Source organism: Anomaloglossus baeobatrachus, chromosome 2 (assembly GCF_048569485.1).
Source record: "Anomaloglossus baeobatrachus isolate aAnoBae1 chromosome 2, aAnoBae1.hap1, whole genome shotgun sequence".
NCBI classification, from domain to species: domain Eukaryota; kingdom Metazoa; phylum Chordata; class Amphibia; order Anura; family Aromobatidae; genus Anomaloglossus; species Anomaloglossus baeobatrachus.
In genome coordinates this window covers 662,447,203-662,460,936 of record NC_134354.1, presented here as the reverse complement: position 1 = coordinate 662,460,936, position 13,734 = coordinate 662,447,203, and the positions used below count along the sequence as shown (strand labels likewise).

At 48.7% G+C, this 13,734-nt stretch overlaps 1 protein-coding gene across 2 annotated transcripts in view; it reads left to right on the top strand.

The window, feature by feature from the left end:
- Window positions 1-13,734, top strand: part of ARHGAP9 (Rho GTPase activating protein 9) — a 279,078-nt gene that overhangs the window by 28,715 nt on the left and 236,629 nt on the right. The gene's annotated exons all lie outside the window — the stretch shown is intronic.

Below are 13,734 nucleotides of genomic sequence, written 5' to 3'. Positions count from 1 at the left end.
GGTGGCATCACAAACCGACATCCCAAACCCCAACAGACTACCCCTTTCACTCACGGGCGAGGAGCGCCGCTCGAGTCCCCGGATCCGGCCCACCGCTCGAGCCACCGAGCAGCAGCAGCAGCCGGACCCGAGCCGCAAGCGCGGCCGAGCAGCGCACCCCCCGCCCGCGACATAAGCAATAAATGTTTGACCTACTGTAGTGTGTCCGTAAGGACATAGAGGCAGCGCACAGTTTGAACAACCTCCCACAAATCCTCTGCATGTAATGGCAAAGGTGTTGAGGCTAATACTGTATACCTTTGAGAGTCATGGCTTGAATATTATTTTATGACTCAGCTGTTGAGGTAAATAAGCTAATTTGTAAGTCTAGATGGAAAACTGAGATGAAAGGAGTTGGTGCAGTGAGATGCAGTGGTGCTTCATCAGCTGGATGTGGAAGAGCACCTGATGCAGTGTTGAACGGTGGAGCTGCATATGCTGAACCTAACCTGGAAAAGCATGAAGCAATTCATTCACCGAAAAGGACAAATTGAAAGACCGAAAAATAAAAAAAAACTCACCACAAAAAAAGCCATTAGCCAACTCAGGTCAAAATGACAAATGCACTTGCAGGATGCAGCCGACCCCCCATGATAAAGGTATGGGTAACACAGGTATAGAATACCGATGAGACAGCCACTCTCAACCTACCAACTCATGGAGTGGGTGGCTGCTGGTATTAAACTTGCACACTAATGAGGTTTTACATAGGGCACCAGTCACACAGATATGTGCAATGCATAGTGTCCGGCTCACAGCCTATTGATGACATCCTTCTATTAGATCGGGCGGGCTGCCCAGCACTATATAAGTGCATTAACACACAGGACAGACACCCCAGAGGGCCTGGCTGCATCCTGCAGAAAATTGGGCAATAAAAATGATATACAGTAAAATGATAATAAATGTGAGGTATTGGTCCATATTTTGGTCAAAATACATAAGCTCGTAACCCAAACATCAAGGGTCCCCATACTTACGAGTCCCTAAACTGTATTCAAAAATTCATTCACCGAAAAGGACATGGAGCAGTAAAGCTGAAAATGCTGGTTGGCAAGTAAAACCATGTAGTTCAAAAGTTTGGACTGGTACCTAGGAATAAGAGAGTTGTGTATGCAGAAAGGCACTTTGATACAGCAGAGCTGTGTTTGTGGATTGCACTTTCAAACAGCAGAGGCATTTGTAGCTATCTAGGGAGGTATCTCAATACAGGTGTGAAACGGAGTTTGCTCGCAATTCGCAGAGTATCAAGGTGGCATCAGACACTGTTCACACCACAGATTCTGACACGCCACACTATGGTTTCTCTGATGCTTCTGAGTTTCACAGGCTGGCTCGGGCATCAACTACCTGCGAGCCAATTAATGGTCAGGCTAGCACTAGTTAATCTCTGCTACCCTGCTGGTTACCTCTAATATCACATGTTGTTGGAAACCTATAACATTTACTCACTGCCTTTTTAAGATAGTGGAATCTGTTTTTCCATGCCAACTATAGTCAATTGCTGAGTTGGTCTTTATGCTGGTGTGTCCCAGTCGTGTTTGCGATTATATTGCGTGGTGCTTGGATTTGTTGTGAAATTCTCTCATCGTCTTGTTGTTTCCTCTTATTGTCTTATACCTTTTGTGTGAGTGTGCTGTGACATGAGACAGGTTTGGTTTCCCCTGTCTGTCTATGTTGGTTTTATCACACTCCTGTGCTGGACTTCCCCTGGGGTGGAAGAGGGCGGATGGGATATAAGATCAGGGCTGATCAGGAGTAGGGTCAGGTTGGCGGCTCAGACTTCTTTACCTTCAGCGGTAACTCTGAGATAAGGGACAGCTAGACCCCCCCTAGTCTAAAGGCCCAGTAACTTGCTTGCCCCGGCCATCGTGACAACAGCAAAGTCAAGTGTACAAACAACACCTTGGAATAGATAGCTCCAGATTTGCCATGTGTGTGGACAACACCTTGGAGCACAGAGCTGAACATAGAAGCACCTTGAAACAGCAGTGCCAAGTGTGCATCCGGATGTGTGGGCTTGCAAAGATGAGGTTGGCTGGAGGAACACTTTTCGAAAATTGTGGTAAAGTACAGCAACAACAGAACCAGGCTTATCTTCAGGCTCAAGAGTCAGTAATAGCCATGTAGATTTACTACCTGAATACTCGGCTGACCTTAAAGGTGCACTATAATGAACATTTTTTTTCATTAAATCTGTGTATATGTGCATGTAGTGTAGTGTGATTGTACTATTATGCTCCCCTACTTACTCTTTCTTTGGGTTGCATCACTTTTCTGCTCCTCTTCTCAGTGACATCACCACTCTTCAGACTAGCCAGCTTACTCAATGCTGTACATTTGAGCCAGAAGTCTCTATTAAAATGTAAGTCTATGGAGCCTTGCTCCATAAATTTACATTGTAAAAGTCACTTACGTGTCATCCAAAGCGCAGTGTGAGTGTTAATGTCACTGAGGAGCAGAGCAGAATGGTCCTGAATCCCGGAGAGCAGCAGTAAGTGAGTATATTAACACTGTGACATAACACTTTATGCACATATAGACAAATTTAATAAAAAAAATAATCTTAGGAGTGCTTCTTTAAAAGGTCTGGGAGATTGACTTCAGAGTTGCTCGCTGGATTATACTGGTGACCCAACACGCACAAGAGTAGAGGGAGCTTGCTGCCATGAAAGAAAAATTCAACGTTGGAATCAGGACAAGTGATTGACACAGAGCGATAAAATGTTCCATAATCAATGGTTGAGGAGCAGCAAGCTCTTTAAGTGGTGCTGTTTCTAGAGAAATAAAAACCCTTCCCATTTTGACTAATCTTGTAAAAATGAATCAGACTGATGTCTATGTATGGTATCATGTTATTTTGATTACAGGACATTAAAGGGATATTCCAGGCTTGTTATATGGATGACTTGTCCAAAGGGTCGGTTATCAATATCAAATTAGTGGGGGTCTGAGATCTGGCACCCCCTATCGCCAGCAGATAACATCATCTTCATTGCTCGATTTATGTAAAAAGTGAGAGTAGCTGAAAAAACACAGCTCCGTCACACTGTGTATTGGCTGTTGCCAAGTATTGCAGCTCAGCACCTACCCACTTCAACAGGAGCTGAACTGCAGATTTTGGCAATGGCCAATACATAGTATAATGGACCTACACTGTTGTGTTGATATGTTCATTGCTTAAATCCAGCCACTCTGAACTGATCATTGACGGTCCTGGGTGTTGAACACCCACAGATTTGGTATTAATGAACTATCCCAGAAATAGAAACCCCTTTAATTAGTGCAGGAGACATGGACGTTTCTAGTTCTGCTGTCCAGTATTCTGAATAGTGTGACGCCCTGGACTAGCCAGGTAGTCACAGACATACCAACATACACCCCCCCCCCACCCTAGACAGTTACAACAGTCAGACAAAAACCCTTGTTGCCTCCCTCCAGGGCCTGATGTCCACACCAGGTGGGGTGGGGCCAGGCAGTTGGCCCCACCCACTGAGGAGTTCACAGGCCTGGAGGCGGGAAAAGGAGTCAGATGAGTTTAGGAGTTGAAAGTGAGAGGAGTGAAATGTCTACGTGTGCCTGGGTAGGAGCCCAGGTACTGACCGCAAGGTTGGCAGATGGTGGTGGCCGTCTGCAGGAGTTAGTGGAACTCTGCAGAGCCATAGGACCGGGGCTGGGCGGTGGCCCACCGGTACCGAACTGGGGAGCGGAGTGAAGCTAAGCACACACAGGCAGGGCCATCGGACCCCGACCAGGCTTGGAGCCGCCGTCAATAGTCAAATCCGAGTGTGACAGGAACCCCAGGGGTTCCCCAACAACCAAGTCCCGACAGAAGGCAACAGTCCACACCGTGAGGATATACAGCCACCGCCACAGGCTAGAGATCCAAGGGCCAGCGCCTGCGGGCAAAACGGGCTCCTATGGCACCTATACGCCGGGGAGCGGACTACCGGTGGGCAACCACAGGAGTCAGAACATTTCTAAAAGGTGCAGGGAAAGACAGCCACCATCAGCCGTCCGGGGAGAGCACAACAACAACACTGAAGCCGGCTGCAGGACCCGTCCATCCGGCCATTTTGGTTTACCAGAGACTCTGTCATTGATTGTCTGAGTGAGTACACCAGTGCTGTCCGGCACCGCGCCGCGCTGTCCCTGAAACCCTGCACCCCATCCATCCAGCCTCCCTGTTACACCACCGGGCCCCGGGATCACCAACCCCCTACCCACGGAGGGGACAACATCCTAGCTGCTCCCTACCATCTCTCCCGGGACCCCCGTCACCAGCAGCGGTGGTGCCATCATCACCACGTCCCGTGGGTGGCGTCACGAACAATCTCCCCCACCCAAACTATCCCTTTTCACTCACGGGTGAGGAGCGCTGCTCGAGTCCCCGGGTCCGGCCCACCGCTCGAGCCACCGAGCAGCAGCAGCAGAAGCCCCGGACCCGAGCGTGTCGAGCGCGTCCCCTCCGCCCGCGACAATAGACTTGTATAAATTGTAACTACACTCCAAAACATTAAATTTACAACACCAAGAAGAAAAAGTTGTGAAACAAATAAAATCACAGGACCATTAAACAATTATGGCTCCTAGAATATTTTGGAGAAATGCTTATATCACCAAATCAGTGTAATGCTGATTTGGTAGAATACCTGAAATAAAGACAATTGTACATCATGCCACCCCGCAGCATAATTCTGGGAGTAGGATTGATGTGCAGTTCCCTTGTTAATATGTTTAATCAATCTTTCTCCATCGTTCTTATTAGCTATTATGGTGAAGAACAAAATGGCAATGGAAGGTGGAATGGAGGTCTATCATCTTCAACGTTGAATCTAATTTTTTCTTGGACAGAATAAAAGCCAGAGATTGGTCTAAAGACCATGTAGGCAATGCTATATAGAGGCCTTTGAGAGTACAGTAGTGACGTGAAGTCAGTGGAATCTCTTCATAAAGGAACATCACACCATCACATCAATCCCACTCCTGGGAGTATGGTGTTGGGTGGCATAATGTTCTGTAGCTGGACCTCTCCAATCTTCATTCCAGGTACAAGAACAGCTCGATGTTACATTGATTTGGTCGTGAAGCCAAGGGTACTGTTATTTCTCCCAGGGCTGTGGAGTCGGTAAGCCAAACCTTCGACTCAGACTCCGACTCCTCAATTTCCCTTGCACCGACTCTGACTCCACGACTCCGACTCCCACATATATATTGCTTATAGTTAAGTGAAAAATTTATTGTAGTAGAATGTGAATATCAGACATATTAATCATTTTTATGATGCAATAATCAAGATATTTAGATAGAACATAAAATATATTTATTGGAATACAACTTTAGAACACAAAAAACTGTAATAAATTGTAAATATGTAATACAATATGTAATTATATATATATATATTACATATTTACAATTTATTACAGTTTTTTGTGTTCTAAAGTTGTATTCCAATAAATAGAACATAAAATATATCTAAATATCTTGATTATTGTATCATAAAAATGATTACCGTAAATGTCTGATGTTCACATTCTACTACAATACATTTTTCACTTAAATATAAGCAATATACTAAATGTTATTATTTAGTATGTTTTTGTTGAAAACTGTTTTTTGCCAATTACATAGTGTATTACATAGTGTTATATATAAGTGGCAAAAAACAGTTTTCAACAAAAGCATACTAAATAACATTTGTGCAGTCTATGAATTTGTTCTAAGAAATAGAATTGCTTCCATCAGATCCTCCTTCATATGTGCCGCCCCCACACCCGCAGCCTCTGGGCTGCTCGGATCCGGACCCGCTGTGTGGCTCGAGGGATCCTCCGGACTCGGGGGTCACGCGGACACGCCAAATGAAAAGGGGGACGTAGTTGTACGGCCTTGGCCGTATTCGGTCTGCGACGTCACCCACGGTGTGTGGTGAGGTGGGACACCACCGCTGCTGTTGTGGGATACCCAGGGAAGATGTAGTGGCAGCCGAATGTTAACCCCTCCGTGGGTAGGGATGGTTGCCTCGGGGCCCAGTGTCTCTGTGCAGGGTATGGCGATGGCAGGGGCCTGCGCGCCCGGACATACCAGGGGATGTTTGGTTACTCACAGTCAAATGAATCACACGAGTCTTTTGGTAAACCAAGGTGCTGGTGGCCAGCCACCGTGGCCGGTTGTACTCTGGTCCCCCACCTGGGCTGGTGGTCGCCGTCTTTTCCTCTGCACTAGCTGTGGTTGTGTGTTTAGACTTCCTGGTATGGAACACGGGAGTCCGCTCCCAGCTTTCTGTGTGCTTGAGGAGCCGTGCCCGCTGACGCTGACTCGTGGGATCTATGGGCCCTGGCGGTTGCCCTATCCCTCTCTGTGGGTGGTTGTCTGCTTTTGGGACTTTGGTTGGGACAGGACCTATAATCCTGCCCTCAATCGGTTGTTTAGCTAGGACGTTGGTTCCGGTCCTGGCTTCAGGGTCCGAGTACCCCCTCTGTGCACGGTTTCTGGTCGGGTCTCCGGTGTCTGTACCGGTGGGCTCCAACCCTGTCCCGGACCTCCTCGGATCTGCCGAGCCGTCTTCCCGTCTCCTGCTGATGGAGACCACCGCCTGCCACCTAGTCAAGGTACCAGGGCTACAACCCTGGCACCGTTCAACTTGAACTTCTCCGCTGGAGCTACACCTAGCTCCAGCCTCCACTCCTCTCAACCTGAACTACAGACTTAATCTGCTTTAGACTGACTGTTTTCCTGCCCCGGGCTGTCTAGACCCTTAAGTGGGCGTTCCCTAACCGCCTGGTCCAGCCCACTGGGGTGCCTGTCTTGCCTTGAGGGGGGTGACTAGGGTTTCAGGTCGGCTGTATGTAACCTAGGTGAGGGAAGGTGTTATGCGGGGGCCTATTGTGTGACTACCTGGTTTTGCCAGGGCGTCACATTCCCCCTTGGTTTAATACAGACCGTCCGCGGGCTGTCCGACCACCAACATTTATTTAACAGGAACTGAAAATAGAAAAAAGGAACAGTTTTTACAAGTATACTAACATTGAATACATTGGTTTCTTTCTTCCCTTACGGGAGTTATAAACAAAAAGAACACACAGGAAAAAAAGTTGCATTTTTATCGTGATGCATTTGATAATATTAGTCTAAATCCCTTATATAGTGCAACCATTGACTACATATCCATACTGGACAAATCGCATAATGGAATTGTGAAAGAAAAGAGGAAAAACGATCAGACGTCCATAAGGTGAAAAACGTTATTTTATTGACCAGTGCTGAAAGTGGACATACAGATAAAATTAATATTAAAACACCAAAAAAGGACCAACTGGCAAGGTTTATAATCACAAGATTTGATAGATGCCAGATTTGGACAAGCATTAAATGTCATTATTATGGTGTGTATATAGCCATACATATAAATATATAATGCGCAAAACCACATATATTATAAATGTGGCGCCACAATACTAACCCATATCACAGACATAAATACTATCAAAGGACAAGCATTCGTAAGATGCTTGACCGTGTATATCATGGGTATAGTACTGCAATGTTAGCCTATATTACAGACATTATTGCTGTCAAAAAGCCTGGCATAAATCACGTGGAGATGTGTATATATATATATATGCAACCCGCTGTGTGGCTATGGCAAAAAATCACCGCTGAATGAAGGAGTAAAGGAGGGACAGTAACATACGTCCCATAAGGCAGATTAGCCCAAGTTAGCCCACAGCAAAAATCAAGGATACGGTGGATGATATATAAACACAGAGCGGCGAGATAGCTTACCACATGTATAGCAAAATGAAGGTGATCGAGCCAGAAAATCCGCCTACCCACGTGTATAGCAAGATGGAGAAGGGGGGGGGGCCCTGACGAAGGCGGTTGCCGAAACGGCCGTCGGGCAGGCGGATCTTCCGGCTTGATCACTCTCCATCTTGCTATACATGTGGGTAGGCGGATTTTCTGGCTCGATCACCTTCATTTTGCTATACATGTGGTAAGCTATCTCGCCGCTCTGTGTTTATATATCATCCACCGTATCCTTGATTTTTGCTGTGGGCTAACTTGGGCTAATCTGCCTTATGGGACTTATGTTACTGCCCCTCCTTTACTCCTTCATTCAGCGGTGATTTTTTGCCATAGCCACACAGCGGGTTGCATATATATATATATATACATCTCCACGTGATTTATGCCAGGCTTTTTGACAGCAATAATGTCTGTAATATAGGCTAACATTGCAGTACTATACCCATGATATACACGATCAAGCATATTATGAATGCGTGTCCTTTGATAGTATTTGTCTGTGATATGGGTTAGTATTGTGGCGCCACATTTATAATATATGTGGTTTTGCGCATTATATATTTATATGTATGGCTATATACACACCATAATTATGACATTTAATGCTTGTCCAAATCTGGCATCTATCAAATCTTGTGATTATAAACCTTGCCGGTTGGTCCTTTTTTGGTGTTTTAATATTAATTTTATCTGTATGTCCACTTTCAGCACTGGTCAATAAAATAACGTTTTTCACCTTATGGACGTCTGATCGTTTTTCCTCTTTTCTTTCACAATTCCCTTACGGGAGGCACATTGCTTAAACGTTACACATTTAAAACTGGGACGGGATGGACCGGGTCCTTCTCACCGCACCCCCACCCAAAACAACCTACCCCCTGGTGCCACCGCTAAGCACTGGTGCGCACCCCTTACCCAAGTCCAGGACAGGTCCGGGTGTTGCCCTTATGGGCCGGGTAAAAGGTTCCTTAGGCCGGTTTCACACATCCGGCTTTCGCCGGTTTGCCGGATCCGGCGCTCTCCCATACAGTGACTACAGTACAGTGACAGGGCAACAAGCGCCGGTCACATGCTGTCATGTGACCGGCGCATGTGACCTGGAAGTTACAGCGCTGTCACTGTACTGTATTGTCTGTACGGGAGAGCGCCGGATCCGGCAAACCGGCGAAAAGCCGGATGTGTGAAACCGGCCTTACCCGGCAGTCTATCTCAAGGGCCCCACGTCCAGGAGACTCTTGACCCGGAGGGTAGTCACCGGTTTTGGTGGTGACTGGGCCTCAGCCGACTCTACCGCAGGCCCTTCCTCCAACCAGCCTCTCCAGAGACTGCAGCAGGGTGAGAGGGTTGGTCAGGGACTATTTACAAGGCCCAATAGTTTTTGGGTTGGCTTTCCAGTCCAAAGCCATAATCCATTTTGTAACCTTTTTTTTTTAAACTGGAACGGTGCACGGTCCCAACGGGGACTGGTATAACTGAGGTAGCCGGGTTTCCGCTACCTTAATTTTTTAATCAGGTGAATTTGGCAGAGAGGGGTGGGTGTGCAGCTGGGCACCCATCTTCACCCACTTCTTCACATCCAGGACAAACCACCCCCTCTCTCCGCAGTGCCTGGTGTATGAGACCACTTCTCCGGGTTTCAGGTCTCGGTCCGGGTGGCCAACGGGCAGATGAGGGGCCACATTCCTCCGGGATACAAAGATCTTGGCCTCCAGGCCCAGCTCATATATGGAGCCCCATCCTCTTTGGGCATTGAAGTGACGGACTTGCCCATGATATGTTGGGCCCCGCACCCGGAAGGTGGCGTTCCGGAGGTGGTTCTTCTCGGTTTATGTCCGGGACAACACCTCCGCCTTTCTCTTCTCCCGGGCCTCGAGCTCCTTCTTCAGCTGGCGCCGCTGCCGCTCCCAATATGGGGCACCAGCCACGTACTCCGCTTCCACCTGCGTGGGGGACGAGCCCAGCCGGACACCCTCCGTGCCGGCTACGACCGGCACCACTGACAATGGAGGGCTCTGCTGTGTCATGGCCCGCTCTGCTGCCCTGCAGGTGCATCTCGGCTGCGCCTCAGCCGGGACTGGGAACCGAGGAGCGGCCAGCGTCTCAGCCGCTGCCGACTTCCGGACGGGCGACACCTCTGCTGCGGCCGGGCGTACTGCCGGGGTCGTCATCTGGGTTGCAGCCTGGCTCACGACCTGAGAAGATGTCTTCCAGACTTTGGTCTGGCGTGGAGCTGGTACGGGTGCCGGGGGTGATGTGCTCGCGGCCTGAGGATTCCACTGGTGGGTCCTCACAGGCAGATGGAACGGGTACCACTGCGGTGGCTTGTGGCAGCAGTCCGAGCGGGGTGTCAGCTACAGGTACGGGCAGCGAGAGAGGTGGCGTGGCGGACGGGGGCTCGATGGGCTGAGGGGACTGATGGGCCGGTCCCGGTGGGACATATGGGTGTGGGTCGCTTACCCGCTCCTCCGAGGTCGCCTCCACTTCACGGGCCCGAACGGCTGCAGCCAGCTCTGCCATCTCGGCCCTCCATCTCTTCAGCAAGAAGCTGGCCTGAGCCTGTATTCTGCGGCACATGCGTTCTGTCTGGGCTTCCACCCAGTCGGCTGTTCCGGGTACGGGTTCCTCCACTGCTGGGTTGCCAGACTGGTCTGCCATCTTTCTCTGTCGGTGTCCAGGAACAAAAGGGTTGCAGAGTCCTGGCATCTCTGCCCTTTATCTGCTCGGGTCACATGCTGCAGACTCTTCGCCCGTCCCCCCATTGGTCTTTTGCAAGCACTCCCTTGTGAGGCAGGTTAGTTTCATTTTCGGCCTCAGGGTGTTGTTTCCTTCCGGCCGTGTTCCCAGGGGGTGGGGCTTCAGCTTAGCGCCCTTTCTCGGGGGAGAAGACGCTGGGATGTAGTTTTTCGCGCCTAAAAATGGCGGAAAAAATGTTGACTTCTGAAAATGTTTCAATGGATCACCGCTGACTGTCCTATTCAAGGCACTCTTCCACCAGGTAGGTGGATGGGTTTGAATCCTGTTCATGACGCCAAGTTTTGGGGTGTGCCGCCCACAGCCGCCGGGCTGCTCAGACCCGGACCCGCTGTGTGGCTCGAGGGATCCTCTGGACCCGGGGGTCACGCGGACATGCCGAATGAAAAGGGGGACGTAGCTGTACGGCCTTGGCCGTATTCGGTTCGTGAAGCCACCCACGGTGTGTGGTGAAGTGGGACATAGATGACCTCAAATCTGACCTAATAATTTTAAGGCTAGAAAACAACCTCTCTACACTAACTTGGGTTGGAGGCAAAGCCGTAACCACATGGGCAACATGTCTAACAATTTCCGGGTATAAAGCAATTGCCTCGTGCACAGTCAGTTTTAATGAAGGGTTGAATTTTTCTATTTCTTTTGAGAGCAAGTGAAGAATTTTACTGAAATCTGGTCAATCTGCTGCTATAGGAGACGGAGTGAAATCTTTTTCCTTGCGGCAACACTTTGCTGCTCCATGTCATCCAAATACTTGTCAAAGTTAAACTCCTCATCTGATGAGGATGAAGATATGGCAGCAGTAGCACTGTCAGGCCCCAAGTCCTCTTGCGCCTGGCAGTCCTGTAGCTGCTCATCCTAACTGCTACCTCACTCAAAGCTTCTTTTCCTTTAGTAAGCTGTTGATCATCAAGCAGTATATGATGACTTGGGTCCACATAAACAGCTGCCAGAAGAATTTTATTTTCCAATAGTTGTGTCTATCTCCGTTTCATTGAAGCAGAAATGACATCTACGATTAAACCTCCTCTTTGGGACAGGCAAAATAGCAAGTTCTTCGACTCCCTTATGAAAATGCCAGGAGTTAAATCCTCAGCTTGTTATTTTTTCGTCATGGTAAATGGGTGATTAGGCAATTCCTTCAATTCAGCCACCTGTGTCCATTGACCTTCATTTAAGGTTACTTGAGGGTTCACCATATCTATAAGAAACGATTTTAGTTCAAGCAATCGCTCAGTCATTAAATAAGTGTTGCCTCATCGAGTGGCTTTATCAACAATTGCCCCTTTCCCAGCACGTCTCTTCAAGATGGAATCAATTTTAGGGGTTCTGGCGGCAAAAACCAACTTCCTCACTTTTCCAATCAGATTTCCAGCATGTCCGCCCAGTTTCACACATCCGGCTTTTCGCCGGTTTGGCGGATGTGGTGCACGCCAATACAGTACAGTGGCAGCGCCACAACTTCTAGGTCACATGCTCCGGTGACATGAAAGCATGTGACCGTCGTTTGTTGCGTTGCCACTGTACTGTATACACTGTACTGGAGTGTGCCGCATCCGCCAAACCGGCGAAAAGACGGATGTCTGAAACCGGGGTCCCTCTTGCAGACAATCTCTTAGGCTGGAAACACATTTGTGCGTGTAAAATCTGTCCGAGTCTCATGCTAGAAAGTAGCATGAACTCTGTTGACGTTATGATCAGTGTGCAATGCAACTGCAATGCGATCCTGGGATTTTTCTCATGATTGCAGTCCGTGTGCAATGCGTGTTTGATGCGTATGGGATCCGTTTTTACTATGTCATCTGCCATTCAGCTCTGCTACATGGCCGCTGACAGCAGACACAGACAGAGCCATGTAGCAGAGCTGAATGGCCGCTGACAGAGCCGCACGATCAAAATGAAGTCGGATGAACTTCACCCAACTTCATTGCCATCCCGCAGCTCTGTCTGTGTGTCATGGCCTGATTTGCGGTCACCGGGGAAGGTCTCACCGGTGACCGCAAATCCCCTGAGTGACTTAAGTGATCTGCGCTATCAGCTGTGCCGTCACTGAGGTTACCCGCAGCCACAGCTGAAGTCCTCCTGCTGAGATCTGTGGCCGCGGGTAACCTGAGTGACGACATCGCTGATAGCGCGACTCACTTCAGTCGCTGCGGGGAGCTCACAGAGAGCGGTCATGGTCTGTGACTGCTCTCTGTCAGCTTCTGATGTAGCAGAGCTGAAAGCGTCGTGGGACCTCTGTGGATTACGTCGGACATGGAAGGGTATTTGGGGACTTGTATAAAGTAGTGAAAGAGGGTGTTTTTTCTTTTTTTTTATTCATTTCAAATAAAGGATTTTTTTGGTGTATGTCTTCATTTTCTTTATCTTACAGGTTAATCATGGAAGGTATCTCGGGGAGACGCCTGCTATGATTAATCTAGGACTTAGTGGTAGCTATGGGCTGCTGCCATTAACTCCTTATTACCTCGATTGCCACCGCACCAGGGCAATTCGGGATGAGCCCGGTACAGTCCCGGGACTGTCGCATCTAATGGATGCTGCAGGCTGATATTTTTAGGGCGGGGGGCTCCCCATAATGTGGAGCTCCCCATCCTGATAATACCAGCCTCCAGCCGTATGGCTTTACCCTGGCTGGTATCAAAATTGGGGGGGGACCGCACGTCGTTTTTTTTAAATTATTTATTTTACTGCATGATATAGACCCGCCCACCGGCAGCTGTTATTGGTTGCAGTGAGACAGCTGTAACTCAACGTGGGGGCGTGTCTGACTGCAACCAATCATAGGCGCCGGTGGGCGGGGAAAGCAGTGAATACGTAATGGAAAAATGAGCGGCTGGCTTTTTCAAGAGGAGAAGCCGCCACAGTGTGACAGCCGTGCAGCGCCACGCCGGTGATCGTGGATCGGTGAGTATGAGAGAGGGGGGGAGAGGGATAGACCTACATGGACAGAGAGAGAGATAGAGAGAGAGACCGACTGACTGACCGACCGACAGAGAGTGAATAGAGACCGAGAGGGAGAGACTGACTGACAGAGAATAGAGATTGACCGACATTGTCAGACCTCATTCATTTCCAGTGTTTTCTGAAACATGCGATAAATGTATTTGGAAAAACGGATATCACTAGGATGGTGTG